The sequence below is a fragment of the Protobothrops mucrosquamatus genome, unplaced genomic scaffold, assembly GCF_001527695.2.
Source record: "Protobothrops mucrosquamatus isolate PMUCROS unplaced genomic scaffold, P.Mucros_1.0 scaffold240, whole genome shotgun sequence".
NCBI classification, from domain to species: domain Eukaryota; kingdom Metazoa; phylum Chordata; class Lepidosauria; order Squamata; family Viperidae; genus Protobothrops; species Protobothrops mucrosquamatus.
The window spans coordinates 392610-411412 of NW_015386590.1; positions in this window are offsets into that span (position 1 = coordinate 392610).

Sequence of the window (18803 nt, forward strand, 5' to 3'; positions counted from 1 at the left end):
AAAAATTGTTTTAAAACCCAACTAAAAATACCCCTTAGGCCAGTCCTGCCAGCTTAAATAGCCATGTCTTGAGGGCGCGGCGGAAGGAAGGGAGATCCGGGATCACCCTGATCTCTGGGGGTAGTTCGTTCCATAGGGTGGGAGCTCCCACCGAGAAGGCCCTCCCCCTGGGGGTCGCCAGCCGGCACTGTCTGGCTGATGGCACCCTGAGGAGACCCACTCTGTGGGAGCGTACTGGCCGATGGGAGGTAATCTGAGGCAGAAGGCGGTCTCGGAGATATCCAGGTCCGATGCCATGGAGCGCTTTGAAGATGATAATCAACACCTTGAAGCGCACCCGGAAAGCCACCGGCAGCCAGTGCAGCTCACGCAGTAACGGCGTTACATGGGAGCGACGAGTCCCTCCCAACACCGCCCGCGCGGCTGCATTCTGGACTAACTGGAGCCTCCGAGTGCTCCTCAAGGGGAGCCCCATGTAGAGAGCATTGCAGTAGTCCAGGCGGGAGGTGACAAGAGCATGGGTGACTGTGCGCAAGGCGTCCCGGTCCAGAAAAGGCTGCAACTGGTAGATCAGGCGTACCTGATAAAATGCCCCCCTGGCCATGGCCGCCAACTGGTCTTCCAGTGTCAGCCGTGGGTCCAGGAGGACACCCAAGTTGCGTACCCGATCCGAGGGAGCCAAAGTTTCGCCCCCTATAGTCAGCGACGGAGTCAGCTGACTATGCCGAGGCGCCGGCAGCCACAGCCACTCGGTCTTGGAAAGGTTGAGCCTGAGTCTGTTCCTCCCCATCCAGACCCTTACGGCCTCCAGACATCGGGCCATCACGTCAAGGGCATCATTGGGGTGGCCTGGGGTGGAAATGTACAGCTGAGTATCATCAGCGTACTGATGGAAGTCCACCCCAAAGCCACGAATGATCTCCCCCAGTGGCTTCACATAAATATTGAACAAAAGGGGAGAAAGGACCGACCCTTGTGGCACCCCACAAGTTAGGGGCCTTGGGGTCGACCTCTGTCCCCCTGCCAATACAGACTGCGTACGGTCGGTGAGGAAGGAGGAACCACCGCATAACAGTGCCTCCCACTCCCAACTCCCCCAGACGCTGCAGCATGATACCGTGGTCCACGGTATCAAAAGCCGCTGAGAGGTCCAAAAGAACTAGGACAGAGGAATAACCCCTGTCCCGGGCCCTCCAGAGATCATTCACCAACGTGACCAATGCCGTTTCCGTGCTGTATCCCGGCCTGAAGCCCGACTGGAGCGGGTCCAGATAGACTGTTTCCTCCAGGTGCCGAGGGANTCCAGCAAGCGGACCTGACCTAGGGTGGATTTTACATTGGGTTTTAAATATTCGGAAGACGCAACATTAAAATTCGGTTTAATTCGGTTTTAAGGGGGGGATTGTATAGATGTTCTGGTTTTAAACATGTTGTGCGCCGCCCTGAGTCCCTGTCGGGAGAAGGGCGGCATATAAATTAAATAAAATAAAAATAAAATAAATAAATACAGGTCATTGACATATGACCATTCAGAATTATAGCCCATAAAGCAGTTTTGGCTGTCTTAAAACATCGCCCCTCCCAATCACATGACTGCATTTTGGGCACTTGGCAACTGACTCACTGATTCACAGTTGCAGTGTCCCATAGTCATGTGACCTTAATTTGTGACTTTTTTTGTCAGTTTCCTGCAACATCATCCTTTCAGAAGACTTTGCCATTTGCTGAACAACTATGTGGTTTGCTTAATGACTACACAAAAAATGCCAACACACAAAGCCTTCCTAGTTCCAGTTATGTGGGTGCCTCAACCTTTGACCACGAAGACTTATGACCAGATTTCTGATCCTACTTGTGGTTGTAAGTCAAGGACTAGCTACATTTCAATGACACAGAAAAGCATCTGGAAAAAGATGTAAAAGATGACACAGATTTGAAGCTAGAGACCAATTCCTTTAAGAGAGTGCAATGTGTTTTTTATATTAGCATTAATTGGCTGAATATGTTATAGATGATATATATTGTTTATAAAAAGAGTTAAATACTCAATGGAGTATGGCAAATTGGGCATAGAAGATTGGAAGGGAATTACTGACCTCCAGAGAAGAAGGTAAATTTTGAATATACCGTGGTAATTATGATATAATGGCTCCAAATAAAAAATGTTCAGAGTGGTTTATATCAACAGTCCCCAGTCTTTGCGGCTTGGTGGCCAGACTGGGGGGGGGGGTAGAGAGGGGAACTGGGCCACACAAGTGGCAGGCCGGCATGCACATACACATACATGCAGGGGTTGCATGAGTGGCGGGCCGAAGGTTGGGGACCCCGGGTTTATATGACTGAAGAATTTATTTATTTATTTATTTATTTATTTATTATATTTTTACCCCACCCTTCTCCTTGTGGACTCAGGGCGGCTAACAGCCTAATAAAAACAAATACAAAAGTACAAAAATACTACCATTAAAACGTAATTAAAAGGAAATATTAATTTGGCCTTTGTTATTTTAAAAATTGTTTTAAAACCCAACTAAAAATACCCCTTAGGCCAGTCCTGCCAGCTTAAATAGCCATGTCTTGAGGGCGCGGCGGAAGGAAGGGAGNATACCGTGGTCCACGGTATCAAAAGCCGCTGAGAGGTCCAAAAGAACTAGGACAGAGGAATAACCCCTGTCCCGGGCCCTCCAGAGATCATTCACCAACGTGACCAATGCCGTTTCCGTGCTGTATCCCGGCCTGAAGCCCGACTGGAGCGGGTCCAGATAGACTGTTTCCTCCAGGTGCCGAGGGAATTGCTGCGCAATGAGCATATATGAACTAGATTAGAAATTTAGAGATAAATAATGGGTGAATAATTAACAGAAGAAGCCATAGAAGTAAGACAATTACAATTTAGCTTCACCAGCACAGCCATTAAACCTTGATTTTATTCAAAATAATCAGTCATGCTTAGGTGTATTGTGATTATCTTAAATCTCATAGACTTTAGTGGGTCTCGATGTTCTAAATACACATTGAGACCTTAAACAAAAACACAGTGAATGTAATGTTTTGGTTTTTTTAAAAAAATGTAAGACTTGTTTCATAATGTCTACTGTAGAGGAAAAGGCCACATTATGGTAATTCATAGTCATGGGAGTTTTGGGTGTCCAAGAACATTGGTTTAACATGCCTTTTGTTAGTGAAAGGTCAATATTTGTTTTATTATATTTATTCCAGTTATTTTCTTCTTCTTCTCTTGACTGATGAAATCTCAAAAGGGAAGTGCCAACAGCCACAGAGTAGATGAAAATTATTATTTTTTGTTTCTTTCCTTTATGTTGAAATGCATATATGCACTATCTTCTAACATATATACAAATACAGAACCGACATACTCATAAATACCAATGCATTTTTATATACATTTGATTACATTGATACTCAAGTAGTCATAAGGTATCAACCCCCTACAAGTGTTGGTATAATGGATTTGCTGATGACAGTAGTACTGCAACTCTTCTACTTCTTCTTGGTGTTGCTACTCATTCATTTTTTTTCTAACAAAGAAATTATGCAGCTTCCACTAAACTTGTGCTCTCCCTCCATGAAATACAGCAGTTTAATCTTAAGCAGTGAAAGCAACTGCCCTACTTCTGGTTTCAACTACTGACTTACATAGAATTGCTTTGGTAATTCACAGTTTACTCAAGATCAAGAGATATTAATGACCCAAAGATTCAAACCAAACAGATCTTCAAACATTTAAATAAGTATTTAAATAGAAGTATGCAAGAAAAATAGTCCAAAATCAGTCCATGGTTCCTGGGTTGTCAGCCAGTCCTGAGGTTAAAATTTCATGGACAAGATCCACATCAATGTTATGCAAGAGCCAGAGCTCAACCAGTTGTTTCCAACAAAGAGTCCGGATGGGTCAAGGTTGCCGCTTAAATCAAACTGCAGCCAGTTGTGATGAATAAACAGGTTTACTTTCTTGCATGGTGAGGAGCCTCATGGAACATCTCTGCTTTTTCTCCTCTCCTGTCTATTCGCTGGGTGTGGACCCTTACCTCAGACTCATCTGACTGCTGCTGAAGTCATTATATTTTTGATCAACTTCATACAACCTTTGGCTTTATGTCTCCTAAGCTGTACCTCACTGTAGCTATGGCAAAGGCTTTTTTGAAAAAAAAGTATTCGGAGATAATTTTTTGTATGTCTCAGTTTTTCAAAAAGTTGAATATTTGGGATCTTAGAGATATATTTTTCCCATTTCTTCTACAATCCAGATGAGGATCATAGAAGCTTGCACCTTCCCACTGTTGTCAATGAAAACCAGCCAGCACTAGATGAGGAAGTTCTGAGGATAACTAGAACTCTTCTAATCTTTTCAATCTCCAAATCCTGTGGCACTAGTGTCTCCCCTTTTCAATTGCTGCTGCCATACTATTGCTAAGAACAGCACATGAGTTCCTTCTGTGGAGGTTAGTTGATGGGAGGCTAATTCCACATGTTACTAGCAATTACCACTTTCTTAAGAAAGTACAGCAGACAATTTTTGGCCTCCAAAGATGATTGATGACACAAGAATGGGATATGTCAATTTTTAAAAAGTTGTTTGGGGAATCAGGAAAGCAAAATGAGTGCATTGTAAGGCATTCCCTTTGATTCTTAGCTTCATCACATTAAAGGTTTATATTTGTGGCTAATTATCACCTCTAAGCTACATTCAGAGAATTGTATTGTAAAGATAACATGCAAAGATCTATAAATAAACAAACAAAACACATCTGTAAATACTACTTTGAAGTTCAGAAGAACTTAAGGCTCTGCTACTTAAGTCTTGCAGTGTTCCCATATTAATTTATGTTTATAATCTCTCATCAAATTTATCAATCTTTAACACTAGTATATAGAATTTTTCAGCTATATTCACTATGAGATTTGAACGAGAAACCATTTTGACCAGGATTTGAACAAGAAGCATCTGGACAAGTTCTACCATACTATATTTGTTTGTTCTCCACTGGGAGCTTTATAAAAACAAATAATTCAGTCCTTCTGGAAAAGCACAGAGATTCTACATCCCTTTTAATTAGACAATTGAACTATAATTAGCTATTACTTTTTTAACATAACTCTGTTAAATACATTTCCTGAATTTTTACAATGCTGGAGATGTACAATGGAAATCACAGTGATGTGACAATATTTAACATCTCTGCTTAGTATGGAAGACATTGTAGAATGCATGGTACAATGTAGTCAGTGTTTTTGGTGTCATACGTAAATATATGTGTAAGTATTTTTCATTGGAATTGAGTTTTTTTTTTCATGGGTGGATTACATTTTAGAAAAACAACAAATATAACATTGTTTGTTGAATGAAAAAGCCTAGCATATAATTTTTGTCTTTATATCACATTCCACTATCAAACCATGTTTAGTCATGGCTTTTCTTATTTCATATTTACCCAAGGAAAGTGTTTTAAACAATTTATTTATTTAGAGGACTACAAATTAAATCTTTATGATGTTTACAGACCAGCATAAGGGGCTGAGGTACAATCAATGTGCAGAAAGTACATCAGAGTCTAAGAATAATCATAATTATAAAAAGCTAAAGTACAGAAAACAGAACGTACATATAAAAAAACAAAAGTCTAAGAGGAGAGGTAGGAGGATTGGATGGGTATAGGAGAGCATAAACAATATGTTGCAGACTAAATATATCACAATGTGAAGTAAATGCTCATTAAAACTAATTTATGACACAGATCGTCATTTGATGATTTTAAGCACTGCTGTGCAAAACCTGGCAACATTATATGTTATAGCAGGGTTAGTATATGAGAGCAGCAGCAAGTCCTATGCACCCTGGATAACTTATAATAACTTATAATATAATAGTGAATGAGGCTAGTATAAATGCACTTCTGGGGAAGTACATGCTCTGTTGTTTCCGTGGTCACACAGGTGAGTCACAGGGACATTTGCTCTCCAGGTAGAGAATCTTCCTTTATGATCTTCAAGGACAACTGAGAGGAGGGCATGATGTGGTGCCAGAGTAAAGGCCCTCTGGTCCTTGAATTTAGTTAAGCATGTCATAGGGGGAAGCAGAGTACCTATTGGGTTCACTGGCAATAACTGATTAGATTGACAATGTGTCTGCTACATGCTGTTTATTGAGTGCTTTGGCCCGATCACATCCCATGCTGAGTAGAAAACCTGGAAAGAATTTCTAGATGGATTTCTAGGCGGAACTTCTTTTTCTGTAGCACGTGGCAATAATTGGCTGGATCAAACTGCTTTCAGATGTCCCGTTGACAACATGGGACAAGCTGCTGGAATGCATGGTTTTGCTGCCTCTTTAACCCCCCTGACTGAAATGGTGGATTTGCAGTTATAGGGCCTGATGGAAGCTGTCTATCTTGACTGTAATGTCATTTAGCTGTTGCAGTATAAAGATGCAGTTAAAAGGCAGAACTCATGGAAATGTTGATTAATCTAGGTGTGGTAGGTGCAGGAGATTTGTCCCAGAAGTTGTGGGTGCTCCTACACTGGAGGTTTTTAAGAAAAGATTGGACAACCATTTGTCTTGAAATGGTATAAGAATTCCTGTTTGAGCAGGGGGTTGGACTAGAAGACTTCCAAGGTCCCTTCCAACTCTGTTATCCTGTTATTCTTAGGGCAAATGAGTCAAATCCATCCTGCAAATAAATAGTATGTGTCATCACTATGAGTTGTTCAAGGCAGTATGATGCCATTTCTACATTCTTTTCATAAACAATATTCCTCAGAATCACACAGATAAATGAGGGGAGCATGACGGATATCTGTTGATCGGTAGTCCTGCCAGTCAATCAAGATGTCATTAAAAAGTGCAGTCCAAGATGTATGTATGTTGTGTGCGTGCACATGCACGTGCTCAGGTGTATGTGCACGTCCGCGTGTTTGCATGTGGTGCCATAATGGTTTTAATGTCTTTGTTTGTAGGCAAGCAGTAAATATTCCAGTTAGCTCCTACTCCTTTCATTGTGCAGGCTGTAACTATGTTTTTACCAAGCTCCAATCTGAGTTATTAGGCATCTGAAGGGAAGGGAAGATCAATAACTTGTCACAGCAAGATATTTTTTACTGTCTTGCAGGGGGCTGTTATGAAATCCTTTGGAAGGGGAGAGGGAATCCCAATTCTCAGCTTGTCATTGTGCAGTTGAGCAGCCTGCTATTAAGCAAGTTAAACAACTTTCCCCCCCCCCCAGTAATTTAATCCTCAGATCATTAAGCACAAATGTCACATTGTAGATGCACTTTAATGTTTAAGGGGGGGAAAAAGATGAGACAAGAAGGGAAGGGAAGCAGAATATGAAATGTTTTCTCAGATTTGGTTAGTTTAAAGCAACTGATTGGTATTTTGCTTCTTCACATGAACGCAATTTAACATTTGAATTCGCAAGAGTGTTGCAATAGAGAGCTATGGAAAACAGCACAGAACTATAAAAATCTCTCCACTTTCTCATAACCCTCTACAATTCTTCACCTTTAACTTCTCACTAAGCGACGTCCTGATTCATCTCTTGCTGACTGAACAGAATTGTCTTTATTACTAATAGCTTCAGCAGCATAACCCCCACATTCCTATAATTTAATTAGCACAAATAGCAATTAATTGTTTATTTCCACAATTGGCAATTTACATTCATACCATCTGACCTTCTAAGTTTAACAGAGCATTTTGTTTAGGACACTTTAAAAAAAAAAAAAAAAAGGGAATAACAAACTTTCTTCTGATTTTTTTTTAAAGAAAAAATAAAGCAGTGAAGCTTGCTGATTTTGTTATCTGTGGAATTTTTATATTTGTTGTTTGCATTATGTTGATTCAAGGAGGCACTCTCATGAACTGTAAAGAAAAAATGAAAATAGGCAAGAAACTTTTGATTTTTTCATTATAGTCTTTATCTTACTTGTAAATAAAGTACCATTTTCTTAACAGAAGGTTTTTTTTATAATATGTATTGATGTGCATGCCCAGTCAAATGCTCTGTGACTAAAAAAAAGTGTTAGAAAGGAAAACAAAAAAGATATGATTCATAAAATGAACAGTATCAAACCAGGGAATTATTCTCTGTCTGTATCAAACCCTTCTTGATTGCAGCACTCTGGACTAAGTTAGAAGCTTTTATAGAATGTTTTATAAAAGACACAATTGCTTTAAGAAATCAATTTAATAAAGTTGATATAATTTTTAAATCAATGGTGACCTTTCCTCAAGCTCAGATGAGAGCTATTGTGTATAGCAAAGATGTATTGCTTGTGTTGTCCCAAAAACCTCTAAGTTATGTTTGTGATGTGCATAATCCTATTGTGCAGTATTTAATCTCAAGGATAAAGCTGAGATGGAGGAACTTAGAATTAAAGTTGATACTTTGAAGTTGAAAGCTAAAGGATAAATCAGTGAATGATTAAAATAATCTGAATCTGTGTTCAGTTTCTTTTGTTTCTGGTTAAATGGGGAAATATCAAAGATTGTATGGTTGGTTGTAAACAAAACAAAAATCCATTCCATAACCATTTTTTAGTTCTTTGTTCCCAGCAGAGTACAGGAAGTCCTTGACTTACAACCATTTATTTAATGATGGTTCAAATATACAATAGCCTTGGAAAAAAATATTCATGACTTGTCTTCAATGTTATTACTGTTGCACCATCCCTGGGCTCATATGATTACAATTTAGACACTTGGCATCTGTCTCTCATTTAAAAACAGTTGAAGTGTCCAGCAGTCATGTGCTCATAATTTGCAACCTTCCTAGATATTTTCCAACAAGCATCAATTGGGGAAACTGGATTTGCTTTGTAACAGCTGATTCACTTAACAACCATGGTAAAAATGGTCATAAAATCAGGCCCGGTCATATGTTATAACTCATTTAATATCCTAATCACTTATCACTGAAATTACAATCCCACTTGTGGTTATAAATTGAGGACTATCTGTATGTTTGCAGTTGTAAACATTGCAAATGAGGGTTGCCTGAAAACAATGCTTTATAGTTCTACTCACAAAATGAATCTAAGGTAGGTTTAGGCATTTGGTGCACATATAAATAATGTGAAACTCAGTGGGATAAATAGATAATGTGGAATACACAGTAGGAACTTAACATTTATACACAAATATTTTTTCTATCTACCACAGTGGCTTTAAACGATCCTGGTTGGACAAGCAGCCATATAAAGTCCCTGATATATGCCTGGTTTGATGCAGTCCCCCATGATATTATTTGTAAAAGCAAATAGTAAAAACAAAACAGCAATACTCAGGCAGTCAGCAGGAGAGGAGGAGGAGGAAGGAAGAAGGAGGAAGGAAGAAGGAAGAAGGAAGAAGGAGGAAGGAGGAAGGAAGAAGGAAGAAGGAAGAAAGAAGGTGACAATGGAGCTGCAAATTATAATGGTGTATGTGGTAATGACATCTTTCAAATACTACCATACTTACCCGCATCCCAATATCTGATATCATTGCAAAGGATAAAACATTGCTAAAATGTTTCCAGTTTGCTTATGACTTTCAGTGTTTTGCATTAGAAAAATGAGTATTACAATCCTAGTTTGGAACAAAGAAAGAAGACCAATGATGGAATGAAACAAATTGACAACTTGTCTGTACACATCTATCTGTGCATATATCATTACAGGTAATGATAGAAATGGTAAAAAACGAAGTTACTTTTTTTTTTTTTACTTTTGTTGCACAATGAAGTTGATTAATTGAAGTCTCTCAATAAAAAAAAAGCTGTTTATCATGGAGTGAATTATTAAAGTAGGCTCTTATACCCAGGATATATCAGTGTCGGGTTTTCTAAAAACAAAACAAAACAAAAAGATAGGAAAACTGTATTAGTGTTAGGTCTTTAAAAGAAAATCAAAGTAGCTGGTGAATAGCCATGCTGTAAAACCACTTCTGAAGATTTGTATTGAATTCCATCAAGAATTTCCAAAGTGAAATACTAGGAAGATAAAAGGCATTTTATTTGTTGAAACATATTGCATCACATGAAATGTGAAAAATGGATGTTTGCTTGCAAGCTGAGAAATGTTCTTCACCCACAAGACTGTTTCTGTTTTTAGGAAAGAGAGAGAGGGACGGAGGGAGGGAGAGAAAGATCTCTACCTCCTCTGAATAGCTTCTGGGCAGAAACTCAGGATACAAATGAAATACCTAAATATGTAATGTATATAAATAAATACAGATACATGACAAAGCAACAATATTTTGTGGATTTTTAAAAAAGTCTTTATCAGCAGCATCTTTCAAATTTCAGTATTTCACTCACTCCTCTTCTGAATTCATGCTTTTGACTGTTCAGTATATTTTGACCTGAAGTTCAGTATATTTTGACCTGAAGTAATTTACCTTTTGATCTTAATTAAGAGCATCCTAATTTTCTTGATTGATTTATTAGCCCTACAGCTTCACCTTTTCATCTTTCTAGAGTTTATGGGATAATTTTCATTCCTGGCTTAGCTTGAGAAAGTTATGCCATCTTTTTTTTCCCTTGTGGATCTCAGCTTCAAACATCACAAGCACTCAATTTGAATCCTTCTCTCACATACACCCCCCCCCATGTCTTTCCTTTTGTTTCATCACTATTTGCAAATCACTTCTTTCAGTGGAACACTTTGAACAGTCTAATTAGTTGCATATCTTAGCATTTCCTGATCGCTTTTCTTTTAGTGTTCCTGATGGAATAGGTATCTCCTGAATGCAGGCATATCAAGAACAATAAATATCCATTAAAAAGGGAAATTATAATTAGCAATGAATGAAGTTGATTTCCAGGACACCACAACTGTCACTTTATTATGGATACTTTCTGCTGAAGCAACATCTAAAAAACAAGGTACCTTTTAATAAATGCAGTGCATAGGAAAACAAATTGCCACTCAAAGTAATGAACTTGAATAAATTCTAGCAATTAGTTGCACATGTTCATAATTTGCACATATCTTTTGTTCTTAGGAAAATAACAACAATTATACAAATAAAGCAAATAAAATTGCTGTGTTTGTGTATGGGCGGGCAAATATTCTGGCAGAACAATCAGGTTTGAATGAATGATTACTGGGAAAAGATTTGTATAACTGTATCTGCATATATTAATCTGCATTTCCACATCAGCTTTTATTCTTTTTTTCCATTTTCATTAGTTGTCTTTGGAGTTTCTTCTTTTTCAACTGTTTGCAAAGTCCTCATGACAATTTTAATTTTTGGTTTGTAAAGGGAAGCCGGGTAGATATTCAACTAATGAAGATTTAGCATTTTTGTTTCTCTGGTTTGCTTGAACCATTTTATCTACTCAGGTGTGTTTTCCTTCTTCTGCTAAGACAAGCAAACACTGCATTGGCACGGTTCTGTTCTGGCAGAGAACTGCTAATTATGGCTATGCTATTTGACTTCTGCCTATTTACCTGCAGCTGTTACTCAAAATGTAATAAATTTACCTATCCAAAGGATGAGGGGGAGAGGGAGAGGGAGGACGGAGGACAATTAATTAATTGAACTTAATTACATGTGTGTATGCATGTGTGTGTAGAAGCCTACTTGTATCTCTCTGGATTAACAAGGGACAGGCATGGAAAATGAAATCCTAACAAGTAAGAATAGCTGCCATATAACTCACTTTTATAAATCCAGAGAGAATGGGAACCAAAACAACTCTCAGGGAACTATCCCAAAAAACGATTCTTGAAGATCTTTCTGGCTGAGCAGATTTGTAAGAGAGGAGACAGTCTCTCAGGTAGTCAGGCATCAATCCAGGTAAGGCTATCAAGTTAACACTACTTGTAACTGTGACAGTCAGTACAAAAATTTCCATTCATAATCATTGCTTCTTGTACCAGTTAATACAAATATTTATGCTAAATTTTGCACCAACTGCAACTTCCGGATATTTTTCTAGGATAGCCAGAAATAAAGGACATTTAAATAACATGGTTGTTACCATGATATGAAAAGCCATCTCTAAAACTGATCAGTTTAGGAATAGTAGAGGAATTAGGAATTGTTTTGATTGAAAATATGAGTTAATTTCAAATCCTATGATAGCTGAGGATTAAAGAACATTCACAGATAGTAGACCTGTGCTTATACAATGAGAGTAAGCACAGCCAATCCCAAAGTAGATGGATCCACATTCCCTGAGTCCAGTTTCCTATTATTCAAAGGCACCACTGTCTTTTGAGCAATAGTGTTTCTGGCAAACTTTTCTTAAAGAAGTTAAAAAACAAATATCTGAAAGTGCCCGGGTACATTTTAGAAAAGAATGACATTTAACATTTTCTTCAACTTATTACATACATGTTTTACCTTCATTTCAAAATAGAAGAAAATGGATCTAACTTTCAAATATTAAGAATACAAAAATGAAAATCTGTCTCTTTTTAAATTTCTTAAGATAACATTGGAACAGGTTACATTATTATGATTGGGTTAATGGCAGAATTTGCATAACATACTAATTCTAGTTTTTTAAACAGTTTATTGAACTATCTCTGTTGACTTCAGAAAACCATAAATTAATCAAACTTACTAAATCTGCACCCACAGCCATAAAAAAAATAACTAAAACTAACCTAGATTTGTATGTCATGCAAACAAAACCAAATGTTTGCTGTTCTCAAAAAGTCATAGTGTTATGTTTAATATATAAAAGTAGAAGGTAGTGAAATCCTAAGCATACTTGTTTTGGAGCAGAGATATACTGAATATACATAAGCTTAAATATTTATTCTTGGATACTTCAAGAGATTGAAAATTATGCATGACAAATAGTTTCAAAAGTCACTCTATTTTCAGATTAATCCAGTATCACTGTTTTTCTTAGACAGTAACATATTGGTATGTTTTTCTCTCTGATGTTTATTTTACCTCCAGAATTAAGTTCATGGTTATATCCATCCAATCAGGAAAGAATACTATATTTGATATGAAGAAGCTCTGTTCAAAAGAAAAATAAGAATCAGTTGCATTTGGCTATGTACTATAATGATATATCTGAGAGCCCAAAAAAGCAATTACAGTCTAAGACAGCAATACATATTCAAGTTAATATGCTAATTTTTTTAAAGAAGTGCAACAAAATAATAATACACAAAAGTTTGGTCAGACTTATTTCACAATAAATGAATGGACTTATTCCCATCGTGTTATAACATGTAAACTAGCCTCTGGTGAATTAATCTGTATTTGGTTAAACTTGGGCTTCAGATATATTATAGTCAGGCTTGAAATTAATCTTGATTCTGTTTAGAGCTAAGATTATAAGGTTGATCTCTCAGGAACAACGGAACATAAAGCCTTCTAAACCCTTCCAATTTATGAAATTTCCCATCATTTTTTCATAAAATTGCAACAATGAAATCCTAGCAACATATTTCCATTTACTTTCATAGATCATGTTGATTTTATATATACTTATTGCACATTAATCTTTGCACATATGAATCCTTTTACAAATATCAAGGGTCACAAGAGGCAGAGGGAGGACTGAAGTGACATCAAATATGCCGTGGCATTTGGGTGCAAATGACATGAATAATGCACCTGTGTCATTTTGACACTGTCATTTTGAATCAGTGTGGATTCTGCTTCATGCCTTTATAAAGTATTCATGGAAGTTATTATCATGGAGTTGAGTAATGAATTACATTGCTAAAAAATTCTTAATTCTTATGTCTAGGATTAAGGAACTTATTTTTATTTTTGCCTGGGAAGAGAAGATCAGCTTTATAAATATTAGACTGAATCATAGCAAAGTAAATTCAAATTTAAGAGAACTGTTCTGCTTCTGGATTCAACTACTGACTCACACACAGTTTCTATGGCAGTTCACAATTTTCTCAATGTCAGAGTGATAAGCAAAGAATGCAAACCAAAACAGAGACTCTGTCAGATTCTCTTTGGAACTATCAGTTTTGTAAGGAGTATGCAGCAGATAGTTCAAAATCAGTCCAAGTTGCCAAAAGTGAAGTCAGGTTTGTTAACCAGTCCAGAGGTCAGACTTGCAAAATGGAATCCATCCAAATTGCATTCTTTGGTTGTTCTTTTATTCCTCATCAGATTAGACAGATGTTTCTGATATGACTACCATATTTTTTACATTTACTATATCACCTTTTTCATGATATATGTATGGGTAGGGACTTCTGATACCAGTAATTATGTTAGATACATGGAACTTTCTTTCTACTAAAAGGCATTTTCCTAATTTCCTAATTCTTTTCTGCAGTATGTCAGCAGTCATCCCGCTTCTTTGGTGGAAGAAACAGAAGATTATAACACAAAATTACTGAAAAACTTTAAACACAGTTTTAAAAATATCAGCAGTGAGAAATGTGAATTTTCTTTTAGCATTATCTGTAACTTTTCAAAGCCATTTTCTTTCAAAAACCTTATGTAACGTGCATCTGAAAGCCAGGAAGACTTGAATTGCCAGCTCTTTTGGCTATAAAATTTAAAATAGTGTATTGCAATTGTGATTTAGGAGACAATTTTAAAAAGAAAAGACTTGCAGCAGGAAATTTAGTCCAAATCTTTTGATTAATAGTCATAAAGGCAACAAATCCTATGTGAGTATATTGTAGTAGAGATTTTTCAAAATAAAACATCTCCACAACCTGTATCAGGAGACAGAAAACTTAAATTGTCTAGAATCTAGTACTTTTGATGCATGTTTGGAGCTCAAGTCAATCAAATTGTGTATGATTTAAAAAAGCGGTCCTCAACCTTTCTGGCTCAGTATGGTAGGCCTCCATATCTATACATCTTGTTTTGCAATCTCACTTTTTTAAAGTGCCAATTCACTTTTTTGTCATCATAAGCATAATCACCTACTAAAGAAATACCAGGTAAGTGCTGTGAATGCTTTCTAAGCTTTTGGAACCTGGGACAACAGAACCATTGTCCTGCTTCTGAATTACTTTTGATGACAACTGGGCTAAGTTTGCAAACAAAATAGATTTACAAATCACAATAAATATATATTGTATTACACATAACTTATTTGACAAGCCACAGCCTAAATTAGATATAGATATAGATGATATAAATACTGTACAGATTCCTGCTACTCTGTTCTACATAAAAATATCTAAAGCCATTAGTATGTATTAAGAAGCCACATCAGTCAACCATCAATAATCAACTTAAAACTGAAGAATCAAAGCAGCAGATGAAAAGATCAGAAAATGAACAATCAGGAAAGAATAAAACTGAATATTTTAAAAATGAATACAGTATCAAATAAAACAAAGAAAGCTTGTTGTAACAGGTTTTATTCAATGCCCAGAAAGAGAAAAATGAAAGCTTGATCTCTAAGTATATGAAGTTCTTCAAATTGGATGTTACAGTGTTAGAAAACCAGGTGTACTATTTTCAGTTACTTGTCAGAACTATAAAAGTTAGGCTACCAGATCTGGGCTGCTGTTATTCACTGAACTACTAAATACCCTGAATGGTTGTATAAGTATATCAGCAAAAAGTCCAGGTGTTCACTAGTCCTTTGCCACTTTCTAAAGGTCAGCTGAATTTTTACAACATTGAGCAAAATGTATTAAGTGGACCACAATGTATTCAGTGGGATTCAGCTGGTTTGCACCACTTAGGCAGAACCAATAGCTAATTTTTTATTGCCCAGGCCCAGAATGGACTTCCGGAAGCAGCAGCCACACAGAGAACCAGTTGTTCACATATCTGAATCCCACCACTGCAGGGGACTCAATCACAAGCTGAAAAATGGTGGCAGCTGATAACCTATAGCCAACGTCTTTTTTATAAGAGTAGATGTCAACAGTTAGTGTCTTTATCATTATTTTACTCAGTAAGAAAAAGAGGCATAGCTGCAAACAAAATGGTTTATGTTGATATCTATTTCTTAGACAAGGAACAATTAGGGATGAATCACACATTAAAAATCAATCTGATGCTTTCCTTTCTTTACCTTACCTTACCGCAGCTCTCTTCAATTTACCTCACTTTTTTCTAACTAGTTCATAAAGCATGCACTAAATGTGATTCTATTTCTATTTTAAGTACGCATTTTGACTCAGAAGAGGTCCAAAAATATAGGTAATATAGTAAACTAAAATATATAGATTTTTTTAAAAAAATGTGTTCTCTGATGCAGATAAATTTGGAAGGGAGGGAGGAAGGAAGGAAGGAAGGCTTATATAGCATGAGACAGAACATAGAACATAGACTAATAGAGTTGGAAGGGACCTTGGAGATCTTCCAGTCCATCCCCTTGCTCAAGCAGGAGATTCTATATCATTATGAACAAATGACTGTCCAGTCTCTCCTTGAAAACTGATAATGGAGCACCCACAACTTCGAGAGATAAGCTGTTCCATTGATTAATTGTTCTCAGTGACAGGAAATTTCTTCTTATTTCTAGGATTTTCCTTAGATCTATGATTTATATTAAGTACAGTCCAGCACCGATAAAGTCAATAGGCATTTTGCCTTTTCTGTCAATATGAGGTGAATTACATGCCCATAAGGCCCAGCAAAGTTCCACTAGTGGGAGCAGATGTTTTTATAGCTTTGCTGTCAAGAATTTACTAGACAACCTTCTTATTCTGCTTTTTTGAGTGCTATTTCCCAGGACATTTGGCGTTCTCTCTTAGGTAGATTAATAGCACCATGGCGAGACAGAATTTATTTTCCTGGATTTAAACATTCCCCTGACTCTTTTGACAGCAGATATAGATGAGCTTCATCCAACTTCCAAACTGAGAGCAAGCTTGTTTCTATGTCACTAATGACATTACTGTTTCAAGATGAAAGCCAAATTGATCTTCTGGTATTAGCAGAGGGGGGGGGGAAGGAGAGGGCATATCTAAGCCAGTTAGTGAAAAAGATATTTACATCTCAAACACATTAAGAACATTTTCCTTCCGAGCGTTTGAAGTGCAATGTGTATGTAAATACAGACTCTCCAATGTTTTCATCTTCAAATGAGCAGGTCTCTCTTAATATTTCACTTGGAGATATAGCCTTCAAATAACTTTGGTGTCTGAGCTCCATATCAAAATGCTATGCAAATCAAAAGGTGCCAAAATTTGATCAAAAGTTGATACATTACTTAGCTTGCTACCTTAGAGTTAGTAGTTTTTTAATGTGTATATATTCAAAAAGCCTGACTGAGGCTTCAGCATTTTATTTCTAGCCAACTGGGTGTTTGCCTTCAGTGTTTATTATTTTGAAAGATGGTGCTTTCGAAATGGGGAAATCCATGTGACCATGGATATAAGGAAACTGATATTTTGCAAAAGTTGAGCCTTCCCATGCTATTGGGAGGAATAATATGTTCCTTTCAGTGTTCTAGGCTGGAGCAAAGTCCATACTGATCTTAACTAGGTCAATCAGTTTGTGTCATTGTCACCTCCTAAATAAAGAACACATTGGATCAGAAATAAAGATGACTTCTTATGCAGCACTGATGACATGCTAGAGACTCAAGTTTGATAGAGAGAAAAAAGAAAGCCAATTTGGGGTAGTAGGCCATTTGTTCTAGTCATGAAAACTGGCTGGGTGACTCAGGACAGTTCCCTTCTCTCAGCCTAACCCATCTCCCAAGGTTGGTGTTGTGGGAAAAATAGAAGACAGGATCATTATATCCCTTGTGTTGTACAAAATAAAAAGTGGCTTACAAGTTTAGTCATAATCGTAATAGCTGCAACTTGTTAATGGAAGGAGATCTTTGTATTAATGCATATTATAACTGTAGAGAGGCAACACTAAGCTAGAAAACCAGTTTCAGAATTACTGATCAGCCATTAGAGAATAGCATTATATTTGGTGTTAGATGAAGAATAAAGACCTTATTATTTTTTTAAAAACCCACTGTCAATATACCAATAGAATATCTTTCATCTTTTGATTAGTTTATATACATCAAGTGATGCTAACAAGTGTTAAAGCATCAAAAAGAAAGATAGAGGAAGAAAGGGAGGGAGAATATGATACAATAATACACCAAGTACATAAGATAAAATATGTGTTAGGGATGAGACACATGGTTTAAATCATACAATAAGCATATTGAGATGAATCTGTCTTCAGAGTCTTCTTAAAGACCAGGAGAAATGGGGCCAACCAAATTTCAGGGCAGAGGTTGTTCAATGAAACAGGCATTGATTAAGTTGGAATCATTTAAGTGATGGGACCTGGAGCATGGCAGCCCTGTCAGAGACAACTAAATGCAAACCGGTCCACAAATAACCAGGCACTGCACCCTGGAGTGTATGATACATTTACATCCAGTTGTATACAATATATTTTCTTTCACAGATGAAGAAAGAAATTTAAAGCCATACAGAAGAAACTGGAAGCTGGCCTACTGCGTGCCATGAAAAATGTAACACTGCAAATATTTGTCTTCATATCACCCCTGCGGAAGAAGATTGAAACCGTTGGAGTATCTATAACAATACGTCTGAAAGTCAGGAGGAAGTCTTGTGATTTTGGTATTTTGACAAAGATCAAACTGGGGCATAAGAAAAAGTGCAAGAGTGCTTACTTAGGTGAACCTATCTCTAAAAAATGCTATTGCAGCAGAAATTATTCACTTGCAATTCAAAAGTATGGGATAAATTATATTATTCTGATATTGGCAGAACCTCAGCTAACTCTAGTCAGAAACAGCAGGAAACAGCGGGGGGGGGGGGAAAGCTTAGAAATAGGAAAAAAGTATATTTAAACAAGGCATTAGGAAGCATAACCATAAAGAATATCCCACATATATGTAGAAATTTAGCAAATGCGA